We start from the raw sequence: 17208 nt of genomic DNA on the forward strand, positions 1-17208 counted from the left end.
TGCGTATGTCCAGAACATGCAGAATTAAAGGCAATTCATTGGAAACTTACCTTTAGCTCCAATTATGCATCATAAAATGAAAAATCAAATGCAGAAATGTCCCAGAATCCTAGTGTTCAGCAAAATTCTTCAGTGGTTGGAGGCAATTGTTCACAAATTTCTGTTACACTCAGGGTTTCTAATAGACCAAGTCAGGCCCAATGACGGTGTATGTGAGGGTGGAGGATTGCATGGTTGGTGCAGTCCTTAGATGTAGACCAGAGTGGCCCATATGTAAATGGTGTGGTGAATGGCCACCGAGTATTATGTTTGTTCCATAAGGGTGCTACCTGCTCCATGGTTTAACCGATGGAGAGTCCCAGCCTCTGCCTCTTGGGAAAAGAAGTCCACGTTGTAGGTATTAGTAACAAACATATTGCTAATAAAGTGTCAGCAAATGTTCCAGTAAAAATAAGCTGAATAGAGAATGACCATCAGTTCATAATATGTGACACAAGTCATGTTCATTTGTTGGTTGAACATGAACAGTGTCATTTATTGTACACTAGATTGTGTAGCAATTAAAATACAAGATGATGATTTAGATTTCCAAATTATAATCGCAAGAGACAAAAGTGAATCTGTTCCCTGTTCACACAAAAGAGGACTTACATCTTGATTTAAAACACATGGTGATAGAATAGACTAGGGAATTTCCAGGAGAAGAAATTGGATTCGTAAAAAGTGCAGTGCGAATTAACATCAAACCGAATGGAGTATTTCGTTATACTCCTCAGTACAATTTTACTTGTGAAGCAGAGGTAGGAATGACACTTGTCATTGAGAACATAATTGAGCAAGGCATTTTAAAAGAAGTGTTAGGAAGGCTTTGTAACTCCCCAACTATGGAAATTAAAAACCAAGTAGAAACTAGACAATACTACAGGATATGTGAAAAAATAATGACACCAATACTACAGGATATGTGAAAAAATAATGACACAGTGATCCCTTGTTGTCCTGTGGTACCGAATCCTGCTATCATTTTGTTCCAAATCCCTTGAATGTGAAGTGGTTTACTATCACAGATTTGTGTCAAGCATTTTTCTCCATTCTTCTTCATGAGGATAGCCAGTATCACTTGAGTTTACATTATTAAATAGTGTAATAGTCTGTTGTTTGTTGATTTTGACCTCCTGAATGAGCTGCTTATTTATGCAATCCAAGTGACCATGCTGCTAGTGGGTGGACTCGGGTGGTGTTTCGTGGTTTTTGTAGATATGTAAACAAAAGTAAATTTAAAAAGTTACATTTTCTTTTAACATTTAAATCTGTATCTATTTGTTTTATACTTGCACTTAAAACATAGCATTTGATGCATACACCATGCCAGTAATTTAGACTACCATCTTTCAAACGTGGATCCTAAAGATAAACATCAAACACAATTATAATCCTTTAAACTTGAAAAATAATCATCTTTGTAATGAGGGAATTGATGAGAAAAGAGAGAAGCATTGAATGTTGTAAACCAATGACATGTCTAAATAATGGTGATGTGCATTGATTCACAGCGTCAAACTCAAATTCACTATGTGAATCCAGAGTTGATTGGTGAAGATCGAATTGTGAAACAGGAAGAATAAGATGAAAAAGTGCAAGAAACTCAAAATGTTTGAACTCAAGAAAATCAGAAAGCAAAAGTTTGAATTTCAAAAACATGCAGAGCAAAGCAAGCTGTTTCAGTTGAAACAAAGTGGTAAATGAAGATGTAGATGCAGCAGTTGTTAAATGTGGGTCTGGAGATGAAAGTTGGGCCCGAGATAGAGGCCTGAGAATGTAAGAGGGAGGAAAATATGGTCACAGTAGGCCCACAGGCTAGAAACAGAGACACAAAGAGAACAAACAGAAACAGATCCGAGTAACAGAGAGATAGATCAACCAGAAGTCAAAAGATCTACAATAGTGAGAGTACCAAACAAGAAGTATGCAGCAATCAAAGGTACATATTTGTCCAAAATTCAACCAAAGCAAAGAGACATTGTTTTGAGAGAGAGTTTTTTTTCCCCAAGAGTCTCTATGAAAACAAACAAGTGGACAAAATCAACCTTGAATAGATTTAATGCTTACATTAATTTATACGGCACATCTGAAGAACATGACTTTTTTTCCCTTAGTTATCAGTCGAAGATATTAGGGTTTTCTTATGAGCATTTCTTTTGAACTGAGCTACTTATTATTGATGACATTAACTTTAAAGATTTTTGAAGATGTACATATTTGTTGTTTTATACTAAATCTAGTAGCTCCGAATTTTTATTTTGACATGTTTGTATAGGGGGACTGTGGTTGAAATGAAAAATAGGTTTATTAGCATTAAGAATCATTTTTGTAATTTTCATATTAATCATTTTTATAGGTATTCCGGATAGCCTTCACACCCTAGTTGGATAGGTTTCTCCTAAATCTGAAATTGAATTGCATATTAACAATACTTTGGCTTAGGATAAAGTTTATATTAGAGATGATGTGTCCCCAAGAGATTTCATGAAAATATCTATGCTTAAATGAATATTTTAACATCATAAATGTTAACAATTGTTATGCTTGTACATACTTGCCCCCTTCTTTTTTCAAATGGGGTGATGTACAGGCAACTCCTGCTTTCCTATTGATTAAAATGCAGTCTTGTTCTGTTGATACTTTATGATTCAGATGTTTAGATATACATTATGCAAATATTCATCTTCAAGTGTGTGTAAACAAGGTGAAGTGGAACAAAATGTTATTAGTGAATCTAATGAAAGAAGAAGGAGAATTACTAGAAATGTGGTCAAAGTGAAAGAGATTGAATTGCAAGATGAAGCTGAAGAGCTATTTAGAAATGTAAAGGTACAACCTAGAAAGAAGTGGGAGAAGTCTGAAATTTCTGAACTATTTGAAATGATTCGAGAGAGTGAATGTAGTTATAATTGTGTGGTTGAATGTGGATATATGAAGGGTGAAGAACCTACAATGTAAACAATTTATTATGTTTGTTTTATGACTGCTTAAATTAATGTGCCTTGCAATTGGATGGGCAACTGCTATTTAGCTTTAGAATTCACTAGAGCGTATCAGGCAACTGAAATGAGTGAGTGAAACTGGTCTTAGTAGAGTGATGTGTTGCTTTGGAAATCTGCTAATGGATATTTGTGGTGCATGTGTTCGTTCCTCTATCGTTGTTGCCTTGAATGATGTGAAGATTTAAAAGTTGTTGACAACCAAAATTAATGAAGAAAAATTGCTATTTGAGCAGTACTGATACAAAACAGAATGGCTTTGGTTACATTTCGCACAAAAGAAGTCAGTGCATGTCACATCTCGAATGTCAAGAAGTGTTGTGCACATGTTCTAGACAATCTTAAGGGAATTAATCAATAACTAACAATATACCTAACATTGAGAGTGAAGTGAAGTCTCTGAAAGAGATTGGCATTGGGGAGACTGTTGGTGAATGTTTGTTGATATGTGTGAAGGAATGACGTGCAAGGTTCTAAACCCTACCATTATTATATTGTGGGAATAATTAGTCCAAAAGTTATGTAATAATATGTTTTAATAGTCGGACAAACTGTGGGTGCAAGAAAGAAAAGACAACAGAAAAGAGATGAGATAGAATTAGGGGATATAACAACAGAAATTTATGAGAAGTTTAAAATTGTGAAAGAGAAAAGAAAGAAACACAGGTCATTAAAGATGTTTTATAGTGTGTTTTTGAATGATTTTAAATTATCCGAGGGTGGGATTGATGAAGCTAATTTAGATTTAATCCATTTTATGTATTAAATTAACATGGATGGCCCATAGTTAGTGTATGTGCATTGTATTTCACATAATAACCGTGTTGAAGTTGCAATAAGTAGGTTGCAAAACTAATTTACTGGGCCTAACCTGATTGCATTGAAAATGTCCTTTTAAAAGTAATACTGGGCACCACATTTATGATTTCTATCATACAGTGTTCTTCCTTTACTTCAATAAATAGTTGAAATATGTCCTGCTCTATCTTGATGTTTATTTTCAATTTAATATTTTGTGAGCTTGCAAAGGTGATTTTCTGTCCTGTAGTAGATTTGCACTATTCATATTTTAAAGCAGTACCTGTTTCCTAATGAGATGTAACTTCCATTTGTATGCAGGTTAGAGTTGTTAATTTATTATTAAACTTGGGGCAATTTTTATAGTTAGCCTGTTTTATGTAAGGGCCCTTCCAAATGATGTGTGGCTTGTATTGTTGTAATTATAGGTGTACATCCCCATGGTACCACTTCACATCATCTTCACACATCTTGAATCTCTGATGTTCAGCTGTTTTAAGAACCATTGTATTTAGGATATTTCCCGTATTTTTTTACAGGCAGACTCCATGATAGACTGTCATTTGATATTCTACTTATAATCTTTTTGGAAGTGTTTACCTTATGTTATCCTTATATTAATTTAAATTGCCTAACTAACCATTTGCCTTTTGTCTTCTGTAACAATTCCTACTTTTAAACAAACCTTCATGATTTGCACCCTGTAAACATGTCCCATTTTGATTTGGCTATACGAAGTCTCTGGCTTTTCTTGAATATTGGTATTTCATGCTTATTGCTCTTTTCCATCGCGACTTACCTATATCTAGTCAGCCATTTTTTCATGGTAAAATTGGTGTGTTGAAATCGACATCGTTTTGGAATGTTTTAGTTACTATCTGCCTATTGGTGGTGGTAAATTTCTGTTTCTTTTCTATTTGGCGTATGTTACATGTTTTACACTTTTGTTTACACTCAAAGATTTTATATAAGCCTTAATACCACTGACACATACTAAATTGCCACAAAGGTATCTCTGCTGACTCATAAGCTATGTTCTTAATACCTAAATGTGCGAAAGCTATTGACATTTTGTGGTAATTTTGATATTATACATGTTCGCATTTTCAGTCACACTATAAATCTGTCTGTTTCTAGCCATGTCCTCTTCATTTTTCTTAGTGAAAAAATAAGGAATTGTGGACCTAAAGACAGTCAAGTTATATATGAAGTGGCTACTAGTAACAGGAAACTTATGACTTTGGTTTCTGCTTTGCTAGACAACTGCCACTAACTACTGTAAATATAATCTGAGAGGAATGGAAGTTGCCACTTGGTGATATTTTGTGAGAATGAATAAGCACATTTATTACCACAATTGGGCTTTACAAGCAATACTTGATGCCCTTTGGACGGAGTAGTAAAATTGTGGAATTTCAATGAGCACCCTCAAAATATTTTCATTTTTATAATGTTATCTATGGTTGTCTCCTTTCTCTGCTCAGAATCAACATCTATTATTTACAACAAGGGGTGGTGATGGACAGAGTCTCTGAATTAAGCAGAGTACTCTCACCCAGTCAAGAGATCAGGGCTGGATCCAACACTGTTTTTTAGCTCATTGCACCATCCCAGTTTCAGAACCTGGCTGTATGCAAATTAGTCTGTCCCTGGCCCAGTGCATCATGGGAACAGGGCAGACCAGACTACAAAAGCCAATTCTTATACTGGGAAGGAAACAAGCTTCTGGGGACCGGTTTCTGCCATTTCAGGCGTCTTCGGCCCGGCTTGCTTGAATCCTGATGGTGCAATGAGCAAGGGACTCACATCTGAGTATACCCTTCCACGCTTAGGGTGGACAAAATTATTTACAACAAGGGGTGGTGATGGACAGAGTCTCTGAATTAAGCAGGGTACTCTCACCCAGTCAAGAGATCAGGGCTGGATCCAACACCGTTTTTTAGCTCATTGCACCATCCCAGTTTCAGAACCTGGCTGTATGCAAATTAGTCTGTCCCTGGCCCAGTGCATCATGGGAACAGGGCAGACCAGACTACAAAAGCCAATTCTTACACTGGGAAGGAAACAAGCTTCCGGGGACCGGTTTCTGCCATTTCAGGCGTCTTCGGCCCGGCTTGCTTGAATCCTGATGGTGCAATGAGCAAGGGACTCACATCTGAGTATACCCTTCCACGCTTAGGGTGGACAAAATTATTTACAACAAGGGGTGGTGATGGACAGAGTCTCTGAATTAAGCAGAGTACTCTCACCCAGTCAAGAGATCAGGGCTGGATCCAACACCGTTTTTTAGCTCATTGCACCATCCCAGTTTCAGAACCTGGCTGTATGCAAATTAGTCTATCCCTGGCCCAGTGCATCATGGGAACAGGGCAGACCAGACTACAAAAGCCAATTCTTACACTGGGAAGGAAACAAGCTTCCGGGGACCGGTTTCTGCCATTTCAGGCGTCTTCGGCCCGGCTTGCTTGAATCCTGATGGTGCAATGAGCAAGGGACTCACATCTGAGTATACCCTTCCACGCTTAGGGTGGACAAAATTATTTACAACAAGGGGTGGTGATGGACAGAGTCTCTGAATTAAGCAGAGTACTCTCACCCAGTCAAGAGATCAGGGCTGGATCCAACACCGTTTTTTAGCTCATTGCACCATCCCAGTTTCAGAACCTGGCTGTATGCAAATTAGTCTGTCCCTGGCCCAGTGCATCATGGGAACAGGGCAGACCAGACTACAAAAGCCAATTCTTACACTGGGAAGGAAACAAGCTTCCGGGTACCGGTTTCTGCCATTTCAGGCGTCTTCGGCCCGGCTTGCTTGAATCCTGATGGTGCAATGAGCAAGGGACTCACATCTGAGTATACCCTTCCACGCTTAGGGTGGACAAAATTATTTACAACAAGGGGTGGTGATGGACAGAGTCTCTGAATTAAGCAGAGTACTCTCACCCAGTCAAGAGATCAGGGCTGGATCCAACACCGTTTTTTAGCTCATTGCACCATCCCAGTTTCAGAACCTTGCTGTATGCAAATTAGTCTGTCCCTGGCCCAGTGCATCATGGGAACAGGGCAGACCAGACTACAAAAGCCAATTCTTACACTGGGAAGGAAACAAGCTTCCGGGGACCGGTTTCTGCCATTTCAGGCGTCTTCGGCCCGGCTTGCTTGAATCCTGATGGTGCAATGAGCAAGGGACTCACATCTGAGTATACCCTTCCACGCTTAGGGTGGACAAAATTATTTACAACAAGGGGTGGTGATGGACAGAGTCTCTGAATTAAGCAGAGTACTCTCACCCAGTCAAGAGATCAGGGCTGGATCCAACACCGTTTTTTAGCTCATTGCACCATCCCAGTGTCAGAACCTGGCTGTATGCAAATTAGTCTGTCCCTGGCCCAGTGCATCATGGGAACAGGGCAGACCAGACTACAAAAGCCAATTCTTAGACTGGGAAGGAAACAAGCTTCCGGGGACCGGTTTCTGCCATTTCAGGCGTCTTCGGCCCGGCTTGCTTGAATCCTGATGGTGCAATGAGCAAGGGACTCACATCTGAGTATACCCTTCCACGCTTAGGGTGGACAAAATTATTTACAACAAGGGGTGGTGATGGACAGAGTCTCTGAATTAAGCAGAGTACTCTCACCCAGTCAAGAGATCAGGGCTGGATCCAACACCGTTTTTTAGCTCATTGCACCATCCCAGTTTCAGAACCTGGCTGTATGCAAATTAGTCTGTCCCTGGCCCAGTGCATCATGGGAACAGGGCAGACCAGACTACAAAAGCCAATTCTTACACTGGGAAGGAAACAAGCTTCCGGGGACCGGTTTCTGCCATTTCAGGCGTCTTCGGCCCGGCTTGCTTGAATCCTGATGGTGCAATGAGCAAGGGACTCACATCTGAGTATACCCTTCCACGCTTAGGGTGGACAAAATTATTTACAACAAGGGGTGGTGATGGACAGAGTCTCTGAATTAAGCAGAGTACTCTCACCCAGTCAAGAGATCAGGGCTGGATCCAACACCGTTTTTTAGCTCATTGCACCATCCCAGTTTCAGAACCTGGCTGTATGCAAATTAGTCTGTCCCTGGCCCAGTGCATCATGGGAACAGGGCAGACCAGACTACAAAAGCCAATTCTTACACTGGGAAGGAAACAAGCTTCCGGGGACCGGTTTCTGCCATTTCAGGCGTCTTCGGCCCGGCTTGCTTGAATCCTGATGGTGCAATGAGCAAGGGACTCACATCTGAGTATACCCTTCCACGCTTAGGGTGGACAAAATTATTTACAACAAGGGGTGGTGATGGACAGAGTCTCTGAATTAAGCAGAGTACTCTCACCCAGTCAAGAGATCAGGGCTGGATCCAACACCGTTTTTTAGCTCATTGCACCATCCCAGTTTCAGAACCTGGCTGTATGCAAATTAGTCTGTCCCTGGCCCAGTGCATCATGGGAACAGGGCAGACCAGACTACAAAAGCCAATTCTTACACTGGGAAGGAAACAAGCTTCCGGGGACCGGTTTCTGCCATTTCAGGCGTCTTCGGCCCGGCTTGCTTGAATCCTGATGGTGCAATGAGCAAGGGACTCACATCTGAGTATACCCTTCCACGCTTAGGGTGGACAAAATTATTTACAACAAGGGGTGGTGATGGACAGAGTCTCTGAATTAAGCAGAGTACTCTCACCCAGTCAAGAGATCAGGGCTGGATCCAACACCGTTTTTTAGCTCATTGCACCATCCCAGTTTCAGAACCTGGCTGTATGCAAATTAGTCTGTCCCTGGCCCAGTGCATCATGGGAACAGGGCAGACCAGACTACAAAAGCCAATTCTTACACTGGGAAGGAAACAAGCTTCCGGGGACCAGTGTAAGAATTGGCTTTTGTAGTTTGGTTTGCCCTGTTCCCATCATGCACTGGGACAGGAACAGACTAATTTGCATACAGCCAGGTTCTGAAACTGGGATGGTGCAATGAGCTAAAAAACGGTGTTGGATCTAGCCCTGATCTATTGACTGGGTGAGAGTATTCTGCTTGATTCAGAGACTCTGTCCCTCACCACCCCTTGTTGTAAATAATCAGAATCAACATCTAGGCACAGCACTCATGTAAGAGCTGTTTTGAAAATTAACAGTTTCCGAAACTTGAGGACTTTTAGATGCATGTTAGCATTTTAAACAATGGAATTTCTAGGATATGAAGAATGCAGCACACATGAGGTTCTGCGATTTTCGACTTTGCTTCGTATTCAGCCGCCATTTTGTATCTTGCCGCCATTTTGTGTTGCCTTTACTCAGGCGGCACGGCGAACATGGTGTTTTTGCTTTCCCAGCTGCTATGCGTTCCTTCTGTTAAAAAGTAACCCTCTGTCCTTGTTTACGAAACCGATGTCAGGGACTGGCCGAGTTTGTTAATCCATGTCTAGACTGATTGATCCCTGTTTCAGTTGACTGTTTGAGTCTCACCATTCTTCCTATACTTTATCTTGTTTGACTGGCCTTCGCTATTCTCTTCCTGTATTCTCTTGTTACACAACTATCCTTTGAAACACGCAAATACGTCCTGCCACCTGCAAATTGAATTACATGCACTAGCATTGATTAACTTGAGGGGAGGAGAGAACACGAGGTTTGAAAGAAGGGCATATTTGGGACATTTGATAGCTTGTTTTCCAACTTCTCCTATTGGTTAGTTTTGTATGTGTTGAGAATACATGTCGTAATTATTTGTAGTATAAAGGATTGTACGCCACAGAGTTAAGTGGCAGTCTCCTAAGAACCTACCCAGTACTTCTTGGATAACTGTGATTAGCTGCAGCTAATAAACCTGATTTTCTACGCCCAACAGAGTGTCTCGTGTCTCTGTCCGACAAGGCAGGTGAACCGGAGATCTCAGGCGTGCCCTGCGCCGCTAGGCCCATAAGGCCCGGTTATCCACACATAGACGGATAACAAATGAAAATAATGAGAAATAAAATGATCTCCCCTCGTTATGTCTCGCATGGGGAGGCACATCTTTTTGGCGCATTCCTAGATTTACCAGCTTTGATAACTCTGGAAATGCATCAAAATCTATGGTATTTGCGTGGGAACATCCACCGTAAAGCCCATGGAATGCCTCCCTGAAACAGAGTAATGCAAGGCAGCAATTTGGGCTGCATTGCATTTCCCATTGTTTTTTAAGTCACTCAAATCCATGCAAAGTGACTTTGTGTGGCTTCATAAATATGACTTAGATGTTTACGGTGTGCATGTACCACGTTGCATGGTGCAAGCATGACACAAAGCCCTGAACAAATAAGCACCCAAGTGTTTAGAATTTTTTAGGAGAATGCCCTTATTCACCAATTCCTTAGCAGCCTTGTGTTGGGCCATTATTCTTGTTAAAATTCAATCCGTTTTGGCCAGTGGAGTCATGTTGTTTCAAAGCATCATAAAACAGGTTTGTTAATCAAGTGGTATTTTGAAAGGATAAAAGTTCCCAATTATCTGTTAAGCTGTTCCATCCCCCAATCTTTCCTTTGTCTTGAGGTTCCTGTGTATTGTTCTGCCTCTTTGCATGGTGTGTGTGGCCCACACTCCAAAGGACTATTGAGACTGCAGATATGGTCATGTTTATGTACATACCTGGTGTTCCTTAAGATTGGTCACTCACTTTGTTGTGCCAAGTGAAGAGCACCCTTTGACGATGTTGCTCAAATCCTAGCTGGTGAAAGCACTTATGATCTTAGCGTTTGATGGAATTAGTGAACATCCATCAATTTGTGATGTAGCCATGCTACCAAACTCACTTCTAGCATGCCTCATTTATAGGCAGCCGCGGCCGGTGGTGGGAGTACCTGCGGGCGGTGATGTAGGGAGGGGGAGGGGCAGGGTGGGGTGTAGTAATGTATGGATTACGGAGTTTAACAGGTAAGTAAACATATAAATAAATAAAACAAAATTCGTTGCGCGCACTGCATCGCATTTGGTGATGCAGTGCACGCAACGAAATTTGTTTTATTATATATATGTTAACTTACCTGTTAACCTCCGTAATCCATACATTACTACTCCCCACCCTGCCCCTCTCCCTCCCCACGTCACCCCCAGGCAGGTACTCCCCCCACCGGCAGCGGCTGTTTATAGGTAGGGGAAACACAAGGATTCTGTTGCAATGATATGGTATTGAAAGTTTTCTGCTCCTTCTATGTCCTCTAAGGCACTTTTAAGAAGGTACTAATAATGTAGCCCAAGTTACTGTGCTTTCAATCCTTTGGGCTTGCTACTATCCCATTTGGATGATCAAATACTACCAAATGTGCCTTCATCAATACAAGTACATTAATATTTGCATACCCACATGAAAGATAGACTACTCTGTGCTGTATCATTGAATATTTTGATCTACTACAAGTTCAGAACTTGTCTATCAACAGCACATCATCTATTGCTTCTTAACATGTTACACCCTATTACTTTAGTTTGAGGATATATAAATATCACTGTTCCCTATCACCACAAGGTATTTAATCTAATCAGCAACATAGCTGAGAAAGACCAAAAGTAACAACAATTGGGCACGAAAAGATCGAATGCAAGGCTGACATTCCCAGATTGTCCTATTAAAACTAAATCCGAATCAATATCTACCAAGTAGGCAACACTTAGAAAGCTGGAGAGAATGAATGTTATGGTCACTCCCACTAAGATCAATATAGACATCATGCAAACAGATGTCACTGTGGTAAAAGATGAAGTTATACAGATAAATAACAAAATTGCAGTGGCGCAGGAATGGATCAGTAATTTGAAAGACAGAGAATCATCACCTGTGACACAGCTCACTACTCTTATGACTAGCTAACTCACACTACAAAGAGAGGTTACAGAATTAGAAAATCGGAACAGATGAGGCAATCTACGCATTTTTGGTCTACCCAAAGGCTTGGAGGTTCAGGACTTTAATGCTTGTATCAAATTCTTGGAGTCGTGGATTCCTCTATTGACTGTCTATCCTTTCAAAAATACATTGAACTGGAAAGAGCACACAGAGTCCAAGCCTAGCCCATTCCAAATGAAAAATCACTGGAAAGCAATTGCATGTCAACCATTTAGGATCCAACATACTGACATTATACTGAACATTAAGAGGAAACATAATGATTTGATCTGCAAAGGCCATAAGATATACATTTCTCAAAATATTTCAAAAGCCAAAGTGGACACTAGCAGTGCCTTCTTAGCCCTTAGACCAAGACTCAGAGCTAGAAACTTGGAATTTCCTTTTGCAGTTCTTTTGAAATATTGAGTCTCGCTGAATGGCTCTCCTCATATCTTTACATCGGATACAGAATTAAAAAGGTTTCTCGATTAAGTAGAGAATCAATCTGATATGGATACCTCACATTTAAACTCTAAATCTTCTCTGGATAAAGACAAGTAGGAGACTCAAGGCATCCTGTTTTCCATGTATGTGTAACTTTCTGTTACATGTTATGTAACCTCGTCATGCTTACAAACAGCAATATCGATATAAGCTTTTATTTCAAAATTGTAATATTTTAACACTGCTGCATGGCTACTCAAACCTTTTAAAGACTTAGATGTCTTATTACTAGGTGCACACTGTTTTTTATAAACTGCTTTAACCAGGTTAGTTGTAACTGTTAAACTACTATAGCTTCTGATATTCACTATTCAAATTTATGGGTGTTCAGTGTACAATTGATTGCTCCTCTGCTGGGAGAGTATCTTGTCCTTTTCTCCACATTACCATTACAAGTCATTGGGTGGGCATTTTGGGGTTTGATATCCTACTTGTTTACTTATGTTGATATTTCAGTGTGAAAATATTTTTAACCAATGTAGGAACCTTGAGATTTCATAACTATACTGTCCCCAGACCTTTTCATAACCTTTTTTTCTCCCTTCTTACTGTCTGTTCTCTTCTAGAGATGTTTACCCATTTATGGGCTGGTGTTGTTGTTTTCTTTGTGTTGCATATTTCCCACCTACCACTTTGAAAAACACTTGCTATCTGGATGTCCTCCACCCTTACCTAGAGTCTCTGATACAAACAACATTTTCTCATCTTTATCACACTAACTCATGGCTCAAACTAAAAACAGTCTCAACATTCACTTATTCAATACCAAAGGTCTTAATCATCCTGTTACGAGGCACAAAATAACTGATTATCTTAACAAAATGAAAGGGGACATCATGCTGCTCCAAGAGATTAAAATCGTAGAGATGGAAGCGACCTCCTTTATGAATAAATGTATACGTGATGTAACCTACTCCCCAGCAGTAAGTAAGAAAAACAACACCTTAACCCGTGTAGCAAAGAAATCTAATATCTGTACAATAACTAACATGTTTGACAGAGAAGGCAGGTGGATAATGTTTGAAATGTGTCAAGAGAGGAAATCCTTTTACGTCATTAATGTCAATACGCCAAATGGTGATGAACAAGGTTTCTGAGAGGAGCTTTCTTCGAGTATGGCTTTTATAGTTGTTGATACATTGATTCGATTTATAGGAAACTTCAATCAACTCATTGTCTATACAACTGATAGATTCTCAAGGTATACCTTACATTCTCCTATGGCTCATATGTCTATGAATAATGTATGGATGAGGTTTAATCTAAAGGATGCATAAACACTTCAACACCCAGATACACTAGACTTAAAATTGTTCTTTCTACCACATCTTTCTTACTTTCCTACTTAATCATTTCTGGTTCTCACACACAATATATTGACATCACTAGTATAGAACTTAGACACATTTCTGACCATTCCTGCATCACCTTAACACTTATATGAAGATCTCCATTTATTAAACGAACCTCTGGACACTAAAAGATGAGATTCTAAACAATATTGAAGAGAAGGCTAAAATGTGTGCTGAAAGCTGACATTTCTTTGGTACTAGTCCAGTGAAGGATACTTCCCCTCTCACCAGATGGGAAGCTTTAAAAGCTACTATCAGGGGAACACTTATCAGCATTAGGTCCTTCGTGAACAAACAATCCAATGACTTACTGAATAATTTAGCAACATAAATTAAACTATTAGAGCTCCAACACAGGCAAGATATCAATAGCACACAACTGTTAACCAAACTAAACAATTAAATATACACATATATTAGGTTATCGAGTAAAAGGGCAGGTGCCTGGATTAAACAACAAAAGAGTATTTGTATGTGCGAAGTTAATAAAGCTTGTAAGATGTTAGCTGCATATTTGAAATTTAGGGACAGCAAATCTTCGATTATTATGAGTTTAAGAGACCCAGACAGCACGATAAGAACACATTCAGATTGGATAGCTGAAATTTTCAAAAGCATCTACACTTCTTTTATAAATCTCTCTGGTCCAACCTAGATTACTCTTTGTTAGATTTATACCATTCATTCTTTTCTTCAGGAGAAATAACTGGCACACCAGCTGAAGCAGGTCATTGGAGTCATACCAAAAGTAGGGAAAGACCCATCTCACCGCAAAATTATAGACTAATATCATTGATTAATGGAGACTGTAAAATTTACACTAAAGTTCTTGCCACATACTTAGACAAACAAATTCTTAAATGAATTCATCCCATCTAAGTAGGGTTATTTAAAAATAGAATATCCACCGACAACACTAGACCTTTTATCGTGTTATTAAGAAGACTTCTATGGCGACTTCACCAATGGGTTGCAATAGCTCTTGAGGCCTAAAAAGCATTTGACAAACTCTACTGGAACTTATGAGAGCTGTTCCTAGCAAATTTGACCTAGGTGTAGATGTCAATGTTTAGGGCATTTTTCACCCACCCAATGGCAAGAGTTAGACTTAATGGTACCATTTCTGAATATTTCGACCTAACATGAGGTATGAGGCAAGTCTATCCACTCTCTCAGACATTTTTTCTTTTAGTAATTGAACCGTTATTAAAAAGCCAGCCATAACAGATAATAAAGAAATTGCAGGAGTAACATTTGGTAATCTTATGGTTAAAGCAGCTACATAATCAAATGATATATCAATATTCACTTAAATCAAAGAACAGTCCATACAGGCCTTGTCAAAAACTATTAAAATATATTCCCGGGTCTCAAGCTATACGTGAAATAAAGATACATTTGAAGTGATGGTCTTAAACAAATTTGGTGGCAGAGAGATCTAAAGATACTAATGGACTATATTGGGACAACAAATTAATGAAATACCTCCGTATTGAATTTAATAACGATCTATCTGAATTAATATTTTGAACATTATGAATATATCACAATACAGAAAGTATCAAATATTCTGGAAAGCTGGCCCTCAAACTTCCTGACTTGGTGGGGGAGAATTGAAATACTTAAAATGATGAGCATACCTATGATTAATTATTTGATTGCCATGATTCCGATCTCACTATCTAAACACTTCTTCCACAAAATGGATGATCTCTTTAACAAATTCCTTTAGAATAATAAAAGACTAAGAATCACCCAGAAAAATTTAAGATGACCTAGGAGTTTAAGATGAATCAGATTAGCTAACTTATATTATAAAGTTTTCCTCTTTAAACAAAGCTCCAGAGGGTTATCCCAATCGTACCAATATTAACCAATATTGTTCAACGTAGAATGTCAAATCTTACAAAACTTCAACCTATTCTCTTTTCTAACTTCTTCAAATGTACACCTAACTCCACGGATATAATTCACCATTCAAAAAAACTGATATTATCTATTGATTAAAAATCAGTTCCTCAACTTAAAAATTTTAATTTAGGTTTAATCTGGAATAATAATCTAATCAAACTTGATGGCTCAAGTATCAACTGGCCAAGTTGGACCTTAGCTGGTATATTTACTCTCACCCAACTTGGCGCTCTGCAAACCTTTTGTGAATTTACAAACCACATATTGATTACATAATATCGAATTTTACAGACTCCTTAAATTGAAAGTAATCATCTCAAAACTTAAGATCTCACTCTCCACCCCATCTATTTTAGAGCTGATAACCTTATACAATCATAGTGGTCACTCTGGGCCTTATTTATGGGCTTTTGCTGTAGGGCAGCGCCGCAGACCTTCCTGCTGTGCTGCCCTACTGCAAAAGGAAAGGGAAGGAGTGTACTGTTTCTATATGATACAGCACATTTCTGTCCTTTTCCCCTGCACCGGCGCACAATGGGCTGCCTTGTACCAATGCAGGCACCCTTGCACCATGGTGCAAGGGTACTTGCGTTGCAGGGCTGATTGTTTTTTGCAGGAAAGGACGCTTCCTGCACAAAATTAATTAATTCAGGCGCTTTCCTTTTTCTTTGTGTGCTGCAGAATGCAGCACACAGAGAAAATGAAAGCACGGGGAGAAATGTTTTAATTTCTCTTCATTGAGTCTCCCTAACGCCGCCCCTGGGGTGGCTTTAGGTTCTGACGCATTCCCAGGTTTACGATTGCTTGTAAATCTGTGAATGTGTCAAGTTCCATGGGTGTTATTATAAGGACATGAAAAGCCATGCAAAGTGGCTTTACACAGCTTTATAAAAATGCGGTGGCACATTACACAACCAGAACATCAAAAAGTGACATTCGAGTGGCCCAATAGTGCCGGTAGGGCCTCATAAATTAGGCCTTCTGTTTCCAGAGTATACTCCCTCCTTCTCCAATAGAACACTACTTTAATGACATCTAGCCACTCCAAATGGAAATAGGAAACTAAAATGGATAACAATCCTCATGACTGGCAAGAGATCAGGGGGCAGATGTATCAAGATTCAATTTTGCGATTCCTAAATAGCGAGTTTTTAAGGAATCGCTATTTAGAAATCGCAAAATGGAATGTATTTAAAAAATCGCTATTTTTTTGCGATTCCTTACGCTTCCTTATTTGCGAATTCGCATTTTGCGAATTCGCAAAGAAGGAAAAATTTCCCATGCATTCCTATGGGCCAGGAGGTCCATAGGAATGATTTTGAACTAATTCTCAAATTGCGAATTCGCAATTTGCTAATCGCAATTTGAGAATTATTTCAAGGGTGCAAAGGTGTCTGAAAGACACCCTGCTGCACCCCTGAAATGTACATGTGTGTGCATATGGCGCACATACATGCCCCATGGGCATGTGTGTGCATCACATGCCACCTTTAAAAATGCAAAATTGTGTGTTTTTTGAGGACTTCGCAAATTACCATCAACTACAAGTTGGTGGTAATTTGCGATTCCTTAACAAAAATTCGCAATAAAAAAATGCTTCATACATAGCATTTAAGGAATCGCAAAATGCGCGATTCCTTAAATTCTAAGGCAAATTAAGGAATCGCAAATCCTTGCGATTTCTTAATTTGCGAATTTTTGATACATTCTAAAATATGCAAAATAACCATTTGTGAGTCGAAAAGGCC

The sequence above is a fragment of the Lissotriton helveticus genome, chromosome 2_1 (assembly GCF_964261635.1).
Source record: "Lissotriton helveticus chromosome 2_1, aLisHel1.1, whole genome shotgun sequence".
NCBI lineage: Eukaryota > Metazoa > Chordata > Amphibia > Caudata > Salamandridae > Lissotriton > Lissotriton helveticus.